Source organism: Zonotrichia albicollis, chromosome 28, assembly GCF_047830755.1.
Source record: "Zonotrichia albicollis isolate bZonAlb1 chromosome 28, bZonAlb1.hap1, whole genome shotgun sequence".
NCBI lineage: Eukaryota > Metazoa > Chordata > Aves > Passeriformes > Passerellidae > Zonotrichia > Zonotrichia albicollis.
The window spans coordinates 4458374-4470472 of NC_133846.1; the positions used below are offsets into that span (position 1 = coordinate 4458374).

A 12099-nucleotide genomic window follows, 5' to 3' on the forward strand; every position below is an offset into this window, starting at 1 on the left:
CTGATCCCATGGCAAAATTCCTGCTTGGATTTGATGATCCAGAGCTGATCCCGTGGCAAAATTCCCACTTGGATTTGATGATCCAGAGCTGATCCAGTGGCAAAATTCCCACTTGGATTTGATGATCCAGAGCTGATCCCGTGGAAAAATTCCCGCTTGGATTTGATTATCCAGAGCTGATCCCGTGGCAAAATTCCCACTTGGATTTGATGATCCAGAGCTGATCCCGTGGCAAAATTCCTGCTTGGATTTGATGATCCAGAGCTGATCCCACGGCAAAATTCCCACTTGGATTTGATGATCCAGAGCTGATCCCGTGGAAAAATTCCCGCTTGGATTTGATGATCCAGAGCTGATCCCACGGCAAAATTCCCGCTTGGATTTGATGATCCAGAGCTGATCCCATGGCAAAATTCCCGCTTGGATTCGATGGTCCAGAGCTGATCCCGTGGAAAAATTCCCGCTTGGATTTGATGATCCAGAGCTGATCCCGTGGAAAAATTCCCGCTTGGATTTGATGATCCAGAGCTGATCCCACGGCAAAATTCCCACTTGGATTTGTTTCCTGGGATGTGTCCAGAGAATTTTGGGAGGAATTTTTGCCCAGGTAGGCTCCAGGAGCGGAACAGGATTTGATGGAGGAACGGGAATCTCTTGGATCCTACAGGAATCAGAATTTTCCCAGGAAAACAGCCTGGAAAATCTTGCTTGGGAAGGCTGAATCCATCCTGGAGCCGATTCCAGGATCCTCCTTCACCACTAGATCGCAGCACATCCCCAATTTCCGCCTCCAGCGCATTCCCGGGCAGGGAAAAGGAGCCGCTGGAACATCTCGGAATTAGCGGAGCAAAAATCCAGGTGGGAAATGGTGCAGGAAGAAGGACACGGCCGAGAACATTCCTGCCCTTAGGATGAATCCAACCCGAGGGAATTTCCTGGATGGGCTGGGAAAAAATGCCCTGGGCAGCGTCCGGGATGTCCAGGGCTTCCCAATTTCCCTTTTTCCATCAGGAAAAAGGTTGGAATGGGATCACTGGGGTCTGCTGGTCTCCCAAAGTCCTTTGGGAATGCCAACATTCCCAAAATCCCAACCTTGGCCAAAACAACAATTCCTTTGGGAATTCTGAGACCTTTTCTTAGAATTTGTGGGATTTGGTGGCCACAATCCTGGGAATGGCTCCAGAATCCCTCTCCTGTGGGGTTTTTTTTGGGATATTTCTCCCATTTTTAACCCAGCTCCCATTAATCCATCCATTCCTCAGCAGGGAGTTGTATCCAGCTCCAAAATTCCATTTATTCCCGTCAGGAAGCAGAGAAATCCCTTAACGTCCCTCAGTTAATAAAACCAACATTTAGAATATCAGGATTTTATTCCCTTTTCCTCCTTTCCAAGCCGATATTTGGAGTCATTTCATGGAAAAGCCGCTGTGATTCCAATCGATCCCAACCCCCTTTCCAGCAGAACCCACGGAATTTAAAACACTTCCAGCTCTGCCTTTCCCTCCGGAGGAAGACGGGAATAAATCCTGGGAGCCGGCCATAAATCAAAAATTAATCTCCCCGAAGCGCCCGGCCTGTCCCGATCCCTCAAACAACAAAACAGCGGGAATTTATCACGGGAATTCATCCCGGTGCCTGCCAGGGCAGGATGGATGAGCAGGGAGTTAAAAAACATGGAAAAAAAACCCCCGTGGAAATCCTGGATTTTCCAAGGAAAATCTGTGTGGAGTATTGTTTGGATGGGAACAACCCCACAGTGAGCGGAGCTCCAAGGAATCCTTGGATTTTGTGATGTGGGAATTTCATGGGAAGGGGCAAAGGGGGAACAAAGAACTCCATGAATTTCCCAAGGGTCTCCAAGGGTTCACATTTATTTTTCCAGGGTGGGAAGCAGAGGAGATCCCCAGGAGCAGCTCCGGAGCTGCACCTTCCTCATTCCCACATCCCAAATCCCAACGGATCCATCCCAAACTCCGGCAATTTTCAAGCTGATTCCTCTGTATCCCAAAATAGCTTTTCCCCTCCCCACAATTCCCGGCCTTTTTCGCTGCTTTTCCTGCAAAAATTTCCTTTTGATCTTTATTTTTCCCCTCCCTCTCTTCAACAAACGAAGCCCACACTCAGCAGCAGGAATAATTCCCACTGGAATTACTCCGGGAACCTCTGGATCAGGATGGAGTTTTCCATCTCCTAAAAAAAAAAAAAGATGGATGAAGAAATTAAAGGAATTTGTTAAAATAATTCCCTGGAAGTGGCTTTGGAGTCCCTTGGAGCATTTGGGGACAGCCCGGACACTTCTCCCTCAAATTTGACTTTTATTGGAGCTTCTCCTCCTGTTTGGAGATGGGATTTTTTGGGATGTTGCTCCCAAATATTGGAATGTTTTAAGGAATGGGATTTAGAAAGTGTCGGGGCTCCGAGGCTGCCTGGGTCATTTCCAAAGGATCCATCCAGTGTTTCCATTTCCTTCTTTCCCACCCCAATTCCCACAGATTCCCATTCTTTCCTGCCCATTCCCACTCCTTCCATCCCCAATTCCCACCCTAATTCCAACCCCAATTCCCACTCATTCCCACCCCTTCCCACTCATTCCCCTTCCTTTCCACCCCTCCCCACCCATTCCCACCCTAATTCCAACCCCAATTCCCACCCATTCCCACCCTAATTCCCGCTCCTTCCCACTCCTTCCTGCTCATTCCCACTCATTTCCATCCCTTCCCATCCATTTCCCTTCCTTTCCACCAATTCCCATCTCTATTCCCATCCCCATTCCCACCCCAATTCCCACCCATTCCCACCCTAATTCCCACTCATTCCCACTCCTTCCTGCTCATTCCCACTCATTTCCATCCCTTCCCATCCATTTCCCTTCCTTTCCACCAATTCCCATCCCCATTCCCACCCTAATTCCAACCCCAATTCCCACCCATTCCCACCCTAATTCCCACTCTTTCCCACTCATTCCCACTCCTTCCTGCTCATTCCCACTCATTTCCATCCCTTCCCATCCATTTCCCTTCCTTTCCACCAATTCCCATCCCCATTCCCACCCCAATTCCCACCCCAATTCCCACCCATTCCCGCCCTAATTCCCACTCTTTCCCACTCATTCCCACTCCTTCCTGCCCATTCCCACTCATTTCCATCCCTTCCCATCCATTTCCCTTCCTTTTCACCAATTCCCACCCCAATTCCCACCCCAATTTCCACCCCAATTCCCACACTCCCCCCATTCTTTCCCACCCCAATTCCCAATCCTTCCCACCCATTCCCACTCCCTCCCTTTCATTCCCACCCATTCCCACCCCTTCCCACTCATTCCCCTTCCTTTCCACCCCTCCCCACCCACTCCCACCCTAATTCCAACCCCAATTCCCACCCATTCCCACCCTAATTCCAACCCCAATTCCCACCCATTCCCACCCTAATTCCCACTCTTTCCCACTCATTCCCACTCCTTCCTGCCCATTCCCACTCATTTCCATCCCTTCCCATTCATTTCCCTTCCTTTCCACCAATTCCCACCCCAATTCCCATCCCCATTCCCACCCCAATTCCCAACTCTTCCCACCCCAATTCCCACACTCCCCCCATTCATTCCCACCCCAATTCCCAATCCTTCCCACCCATTCCCACTCCCTCCCTTTCATTCCCACCCTTTCCCACCCCCATTCCCAAGGATTTCCTCACCACCATCCCACGTTAACCCTGGGAGCCCGGCACGTTCCTTTGCTGGATGCACAAACACGAACTCATTAGCAGCGCTAATTAGCAGCTCTAATTAGCGCGATGCTCCAAAGGGAAGGGAAATGAAGGAGAGGCGAAAGAAGAGACGGAGCAAAGGGGGGAGGGATTGGGAAGGGGGGAAAAAACGGGAATACAAAAGGCATGGAGAGAAAAGGTCGGGATGAAAATGGAACCGTGGCTTTTCCCTGGTTCTGCTCAGCCAAGAGCAGCTCCTGGAGGGATTCCGGATATTCCCAATATTCCTGATATTCCAAATATTCCCAATATTCTCAATATTCCCAATATTCTTGATATTCCTGATATTCCAAATATTCCCAATATTCCTGATATTCCTGATTCCCAGCTGGAGTTCAGCATTCCAGGGAATTCAAACTACCCAAGAGGGGTGACAGAGAAATCCTTCCTCTCCCTCCTTCCTTCATCCTCATCCTCCTTTCTCCTCTTTCTCCTCTTCCTCCTCCTCCAGGTACAAAAATCTGGAGTTTATAGGATCCAAATTCCAGCCGGGATGGGATGGGAATGGGATCCATGGGATGGAGTGGGATGGGATCAATAGGATGGGATGGGACTCATAAATTATGGGGTTGATGCTTTCCGTGGTTTTTTTCCCTTTTTTTCTTTTTGTCCTTGTCCCTGTTCTTTTCCCCTGTTTTCCCTGGGTTTTTTCCCTGTTTTTTCCCCATTTTCCCTGGTTTTTTTCCCCTGTCCTCATGCTAGAGCTGCATTCCAACAAAACCTTGGAATGACAAACGCTGCCCTCGCCTGCGATTCCGCTCACGGCGCACGCGAAGGATTCCTGACCTCTGGGCCCTTTTTGAAGGCATAAAAATCTTTATTTCCATCCCTCCCGATGACTCCACACCCATCAGGGCCGTTAATTGCCGGAACATTCCAAAGGTTGAGGGAAAATTGCCGGAATATTCCAAAGGTTGACGGAAAATTGCGGATCAACGGCTTCTCCCGCCATCGCCAGAGGAATAATTGGGGGCCTGGAGTTTGTCCCAGCCCAGCTCATTTTTCTGGATTTGGTGGCTCGGTGTCACAATGGGAGCGTGGATGTAAAACCGTGGGAATGTGGCAGGGAATGGGAAAGTTGGGATTTTGGGATTTATGGCACGATCTGTGATGTCCATAGGGGTTTGGGATGATCCATATGGACACAGATCCAAACGAAACCATTCCAGTGGCTTTATTCCCAATTAAAAAACCTCCCATCAGGTTGGCAGGAAAGTGGGATTTTCCTATTGCTCCAGACCCTAAATTGGTCAAAAAATCCCATTTTGGGGGGAAATTGGTTGGGACTTAATTAGGGAGAAAAATTGTGTTAATAAATCGAATATTTCACCCTGGAAATGCCTCTCCCATTGGATCAGGGCTCTCTCCTGCCTTTCCTGTAGGACTGGGATTCTTTTTCTGCATTTCCTGTAGGATCAGGGCTCTCTCCTGCCTTTCCTGTAGGACTGGGATTCTTTTTCTGCATTTCCTGTAGGATCAGGACTCTCTCCTGCCTTTCCTGTAGGATTGGGATTATTTTCCTGCATTTCCTGTAGGATCAGGGTTTTTTTCCTGCTTTTTCCAGAGCCTCCAGCAGGCCTGGAGTGCAGATTTGATTCCCAACCGGAATCTGAGCAGCAGCAAATCAAGGATTAATCAGGTGCTATAAATATCAGCGTCCCTCTCCCATTCCCTTCCAGCAAACCTCAGGATCTGCGCATTCCCAAAAATCCCCTTGCATCCCTCCCTTTATCCACCTTTTCTCATTCCACATTTTTTTCCACGGGGAGAGAGGGGGAATTTCCATTCCCGATTCCCGGGCACTGCGGGTTTAACAGGTGGATGAACTTCCCGAGGATCCTCCAGGTGGATGAACTTCCCAAGGATATTCCAGAGCCCTCCATCATCCCGGAATTCCTGCTTTCCTGCATCCAGGAGCCCCCGGCGTGGCCATGGCAACTGGTTTTGCTTAAGTGCAGCTCGAGAGCGGAGTTAATTTTAGAAGAAGTGAGGAGGGAGCTGCTGCAATCCTTGGATTTCTCCTCCCGGAATGATTCCCAGGAATTCCTGCACCACGGCAGCCGCCTAAACTTCATTATCCAGGGAATAATTCATTATCCGTGGAATGACAATGAGGTTTGGGTTGGGAGGGGCCTTAAAGATCTTGTTCTGACCCCGAGTTATTTAACTCTGACTGATCCATGGAGTTGATTCTGAGGAAAGGGAATTATCTGTTATTCCCTCAGTTCAGGAGGACATTTTGGGGCTGGAGCGTGTCCAGGGAAGGGATGGAGCTGGGAAAGGGTCTGGAGAATCCTGAGGGAGCTGGGAAGGGTCTGGAGAATCCTGAGGGAGCTGGGAAAGGGTCTGGAGAATCCTGAGGGAGCTGGGAAGGGGCTCAGCCTGGAGCAAAGGAGGCTCGGGAGGAATTTCTGGCTCCCAGCATTTCCCAATGTCTGAATTCCCAACATTTCCCAATGGCTGAATTCCCAACATTTCCCAGTGCCCAGAGTCTGAATTCCCAACATTTCCCAGTTCTCAGTGCCTGAATTCCCAACATTTCCCAGTTCTCAGTGCCTGAATTCCCAACATTTCCCAGTTCTCAGTGCCTGAATTCCCAACACTTTCCAGTGTCCAGAGCCTGAATTCCCAACATTTCCCATTCTCACTGCCTGAATTCCCAACACTTTCCAGTTCTCACTGCCTGAATTCCCAACACTTTCCAGTTCTCAGTGCCTGAATTCCCAACATTTCCCAGTTCTCAGTGCCTGAATTCCCAACATTTCCCATTCTCACTGCCTGAATTCCCAACATTTCCCAGTGTCCAGAGTCTGAATTCCCAACACTTTCCAGTTCTCAGTGCCTGAATTCCCAACATTTCCCAGTGCCCAGAGTCTGAATTCCCAACATTTCCCATTCTCACTGCCTGAATTCCCAACATTTCCCAGTGTCCAGTGCCTGAATTCCCAACATTTCCCAGCTCTCAGTGCCTGAATTCCCAACATTGCCCAGTTCTCAATGCCTGAATTCCCAACATTGCCCAGTGTCCAGAGTCTGAATTCCCAACATTTCCCATTCGCACTGCCTGAATTCCCAACACTTTCCAGTTCTCAGTGCCTGAATTCCCAACATTTCCCAGTGTCCAGTGCCTGAATTCCCAACATTTCCCAGTGCCCAGTGCCTGAATTCCCAACATTTCCCAGTTTCAGTCACCAATCCCCACAAAAGAGCCAAATTTCCCCTCCATGTGCTCCTCCAACTCCGTTTTTTCCCATTAATATTTTGCTGATGGATTTCTTGGCTCCCGTGCTGGAGCCAAGAGCCAAATCCAAAGGAACTTTTGGAGAGAGCTTTCCAGAAAGTGCATCCAGAGCTGCCCGTCCCCAGCAATCCCAGAGCCATCCCGCTGGGAAGGGCAAGGGAGGGAAGGAAAACGGAGCCAGAGCTCGGAGTTCATCCCAAAAATCTCCTCCCGTGCATCTGCTGCAGGAGTCATTCCATCGTTTATTTTTAAAATCCGAAGCTGCTCACAAGGAAACTTTCCAGGTGAAATTTGCCCATGGAATTATTTTCTGGGAGGAACTGTCTCAGTTCCAGTCATGCCCCAACAAATCCCAGCCGGTGCTCGGGATAATTCCATGGGAATAATTCCATCCTGAATGGTTTGGGAGCATCTCCAAGGACTTTCCGTGAGTCCTGATCTTCCCAAAAACCCCAGGGTAATGTTGGATGCATGGAGCTGTCTCTTCCCAAAGAACACTCTGCAGGATTTGCCCTCATTAATCCTCACCCTGTCATTAACCACAGCATTTAATTAATAAATTAGCATCTGGTTAGGCACGGACAGGACGTGGATCAGCAGGAATGAGTCTCCTGAGGCCGTGGGTCTGCTGCAGTGTTGGGAATACCGGGCAAGGCCAGGAAAATCCCGTGGGAAGCAGCGTGAGATGGATCTGGGGTGGTTCTGCTGTGGTCACCGGGCAGAATAATTCCTGGAATCTGGAAAAGGAATCTTCACCAGGACACAGGGAATGGCTTCCCACCGCCAGAGGGAAGGGATAGATGGGATATTGGGAAAGAATTCCCAGCTGTGAGGGGTTGGGATGGAATTCCCTGAGGAGCCGTGGCTGCCCCTGGATCCCTGGAATGTCCAAGGCCAGGCTGGATGGAGCTTGGAGCAATCTGGGACAGCAGGAGGTGTTGGGAAGTTTTTGGGATCCTTCCTGCCCAACCCATCCCAGGATAACGCCATTCCAGCCAGGAAAGGAGCCTGGATGCATCCCAGTTCCAGCAGCAACATTCCCGTGCTTCCACCCCATTCCAGAGCTGTTCCCTCTTTCCTGAGACCTCGGAGTGATCCCAGCCAGGATCCCAACCCCATCCCAGATTTGGGATTAGCAAACAGGGGATTTGGGATTTATCCCTCTCCCTGCTCCATTTACAGCTCATTTCGCTTTCACCTCCGGCTTTCCTGGGAATGCTCTGCCGGTGTTACAAAACCCAGGAATTATTATTCAAGGGAAGGAGTGGGAGAGAGGCTGGAGATGCGAAGCGCGGGAGCGATCCTTAATCATCCCCATCATTAGCTAATTGCCGGAGTCGAGTCCATTCCGAGGAGAACATGGAATGCTAAATTTAGACGGAGCATCGGGATCTATTCTGGGGGATTCGTGCTCTCCCCGCCGCGGATTCTGCCTCCCGCTATTCCCAGGAATGTCAACACCGGGACTGGAGGAGCAGCGCCAGCCTCGCCTCCCGTGGGCTCCCAGCAGGAGTTCCTGGGAATGCGGGAATGCGGCAGGGCCTGGAAAATGGCTGGAAGGAGGATCCTGATGGATCCTGCACGTGGATTTTTGGGGGAAAATGTGTTGTGTGCACGGTTCTGATGGTGCCGTGTCCAAAAGCACCTTGGGATGGGATGGGATGGGATGGGATGGGATGGGATGGGATGGGATGGGATGGGATAGGATGGCATCCATGGGATGGGATGGGATGGGATGGGATGGGATGGGATGGGATGGGATGGGATGGGATGGGATGGGATGGGATGGGATGGGATCCATAGGATGGAATGGGATGGCATCCATGGGATGGGATGGGATTCATGGGATTGAGGGGATGGGATCCATGGGATGGGATGGGATGGATGGGATGGGATGGGATGGGATGGGATGGGATGGGATGGGATGGGATGGGATGGGATGGGATGGGATCCATAGGATGGAATGGGATGGGATCCATGGGATGGGATAGGATGGCATCCATGGGATGGGATGGGATGGGATGGGATGGGATGGGCAGGATTCTGTTTTCCACTAGGGAGGAAGGTATGGATCCATTGTCCTCCATTTCTGGGGTCCCAGCCTGCTAAAATTCCTTCTTCTCCTCGTTCCCTGCTCCCCATTTTCAGAGCCGTTTTCCAAGTCCTCCTGGAGAATTTCAGATGGAACTCCAGCACCAGGGCTGGGATTCTCCCACATTGATCCCTGATTCCCATTGTCCTCCAGGAGCAGGGCTGGACTCTCCCACACCCATCCCAGATTCCCATTTTTTCTACAATTTTTTCCTATCATGTTTTTCTCTAAAGGTCAGCAAAGCCCTTTGGAGAGGAAAGGCCAATGAAAGGGAAATGAGGGGAAATGAGCAGTAAATGGAGCAGGGAGAGGGATAAACCCCAAATCCCCTGTTTATTTATCCCAAATCCAGGATGGAGGAGCAGGAAAGGCAGCAAAGCCCTTTGGAGAGGAGGTCAAAGCAGGATCTCCCACCTTGATCCCTGATTCCCATTTTTTTCCATCAGCAGGGCTGGGATCTCCCACACCCATCCCTGATTCCCATTTTCCTCCCAAAAATTTGCCTCCGTGGCCACGCCCCCTCCTCTCCCTGTTGCCCCACCTCAACCCACACATTCCCAATTTTTTGGGAGCCTGGCAGGAGCTGTGCCATCCTTGCTCCTCACATCTCCCATCCCTTTGGATGCTGCAATTCCCGGGAAAACTGACGGCATTGGGGGATGGGGAGGGGAAAAGTCAAACCTTAATAAGACATTAAGACAACAGATTCATTAAAAAGTCGTTAATCCCTGTCAGGAGCAGCTTTAATTAACAAATGCCAGGAACTGCGGCACTGCCACCGCTCCTGTGACCACCTGAGTGCCGCTAATTAAATGCCAGTTAAAATTCCCCGGAATCTGGCAGCGCGTTTTCCGCCCGCTGCCAAGATTTTCTCCGCAGCCTCCGAGTTCACCTCGTTTGTCATTGTCCTCCCGGTGCTGGAGCACGGGGGTTCTTGGAAAACATTCCCAGCTTTCTCCTCCCCTTCCCAAGAAAGGCTGCTTCTCCACGTTTTTTTTTGCCAAATTTCAGTTTCTTCCTGGATTTTTGGAGCTGTGGGAGTGTTGGCTGTGCTGTTTTCCATGGAATGTCATCCTCCTGGTGCTGGGATAAGGTTTAGCAGGAGATGTCCCTGCTCGGGGGCTCAATGACCTCCCTTCCAAACCATTCCATGATTTTGGGAAGATTTTCTTCATCCAAGACTCCTTCAGCATCCACAGCCAGGAAAAATCCTCATTCCTCCTCCTGCCCAATGGGTGACAGCTCCGGTGGGACCCTCATTCCCTGAGGATGCTCCTTGGCCTTCCCAAAAATCCCTTGGGGAGGAAATGGGGTACATCTGCCCCACTGGGAATGTTGGGATTCCCTTCCCTTCCCTTCCCTTCCCTTCCCTTCCCTTCCCTTCCCTTCCCTTCCCTTCCCTTCCCTTCCCTTCCCTTCCCTTCCCTTCCCTTCCCTTCCCTTCCCTTCCCTTCCCTTCCCTTCCCTTCCCTTCCCTTCCCTTCCCTTCCCTTCCCTTCCCTTTTTTCCCCCCTTTTCCCCTTTTCTTCCTTTTTCCCTTTTCTGTTTTCCTTTCCCCCATTTTTTCCCTTTTCCCTTTTCCCTCCCCTTCCCCTCTTTTCCTCCTCTGAAAACATTCCCAGAATAAAGGGATTTTTTTTCTTTCCCCAATTCCAGCCTCCTCCCCACTTCCCGCCGACCTCTGTTGGCAAAATCAAACGGAATCGATTTTTCCACAGGGCTCCCGATTTCCCGGAGTCATTTTCCCTCGCCCTTTGATGTGTGACGATCCAAGGTGTCCCCGCAGCTGCACAAACTCCTCATCCATAAAATCCACGGCATTCCCACGCTGGGATTTACATAACGGGGACACTGGAGGCATCAAAAGGAATTGGAGATGAGGTTTAGGAGCAATTACGGATCCCGTGGAAAGGAGGGAGCGGGAAGGGGGGACGTGGCAAACACTGGGATGTTCTCAACTCTCTCGGTAGATTTCTCCTGTTTTACCCCAAAATTCCAGCTCCAGACACCCCAAAATGTCCCAGTTTTCCTTGGGAGTGGCAGCAGATGTGCAGGGACACATCTGGAAGGAGCATCCTGGAAGAATTCCTGGAATGTCACCAACCTGGCACAGGGGGCTGAGCCCCAAAGAGGGGACAGGACGCAGGGTGGTTCTTCCCGAGGGGATTTGCAGCTGGAAACAGCTGGAAGCGCCTGGGATGCTCCAGTGCTCCAGGAAGGGAATGAGGTGATGTTTAACCCAGAAATCAGAGGATCACTCCGTCAAGCTCCTCTGGAATTTGGGAAACGGGTTTGGAAAGCGTTCCCAGCATCCAGCACCAGGGCCGGATCCAAATCCATCCACACACCCAAATTATTCCCAACAAAGTCTGGATTCCATGGGCCAGATCCCACATTGGAAATCCAGGGCAGATTTGGGATCACAGGATCCCTGAGAGGGAAAATTCCCCATAAACCATCCTGAATTCCCTGTTTTTTGCTGCTCCAGAGGTGGAGCTGAGCCCCAGGGCTGGAATTTTAGGATTTCTCCTCTAGGATCAGAATTCCTGGACTCCCACACTCCTCTTCCTCACACCCCAACCCTCTTCCCACCCTCAAGGCTTTCCCTCAGCCTAAACAAACCCGGGGATAAATAATCCGAGGATTTGGAGATGCTCAATCACCATGGCAACCCTGCAGGCCTCCTCCTCTTCCTCCTCCTCCTCCTCCTCCTTTTCCAGCCAGGAGCATTCCCAACCTCCCACTGCCTGGCTGGGAACTGGGACAAACTGGGAGCAAAACCTCGTCCTGCCCAGTCTGAGCCTCATCAGCCCCCCCAGGATTTGCCAAAGCTGCGGAAAAACATTTCAGTGCCCCCCCAAAAAAAGCAGATCCCAGGATTTTTTCCCTTTTTTTTTTTTGGAAATTCCCATAATGAGCCATTCCCTGGTGAGCTGGGGCTGTGCCAGGATGGGAAGAGCAGAGCCAGGGAATGTGAGCGAGGAGAAATAAATGAATTTGGGGG

At 50.7% G+C, this 12099-nt stretch overlaps 1 long non-coding RNA gene across 1 annotated transcript; it reads right to left on the minus strand.

Annotated features, from left to right (window-relative positions):
* Positions 1-9827: 9827 nt before the first annotated feature.
* Positions 9828-11693, minus strand: LOC113460690 (uncharacterized). The gene is made up of 3 exons (XR_012577146.1): positions 11200-11693; positions 10775-10946; positions 9828-10390 (listed from the first exon to the last, which is right to left on the minus strand). It is a non-coding gene; the product is annotated as an uncharacterized LOC113460690 (long non-coding RNA).
* Between the last annotated feature and the right edge of the window lie 406 nt (positions 11694-12099).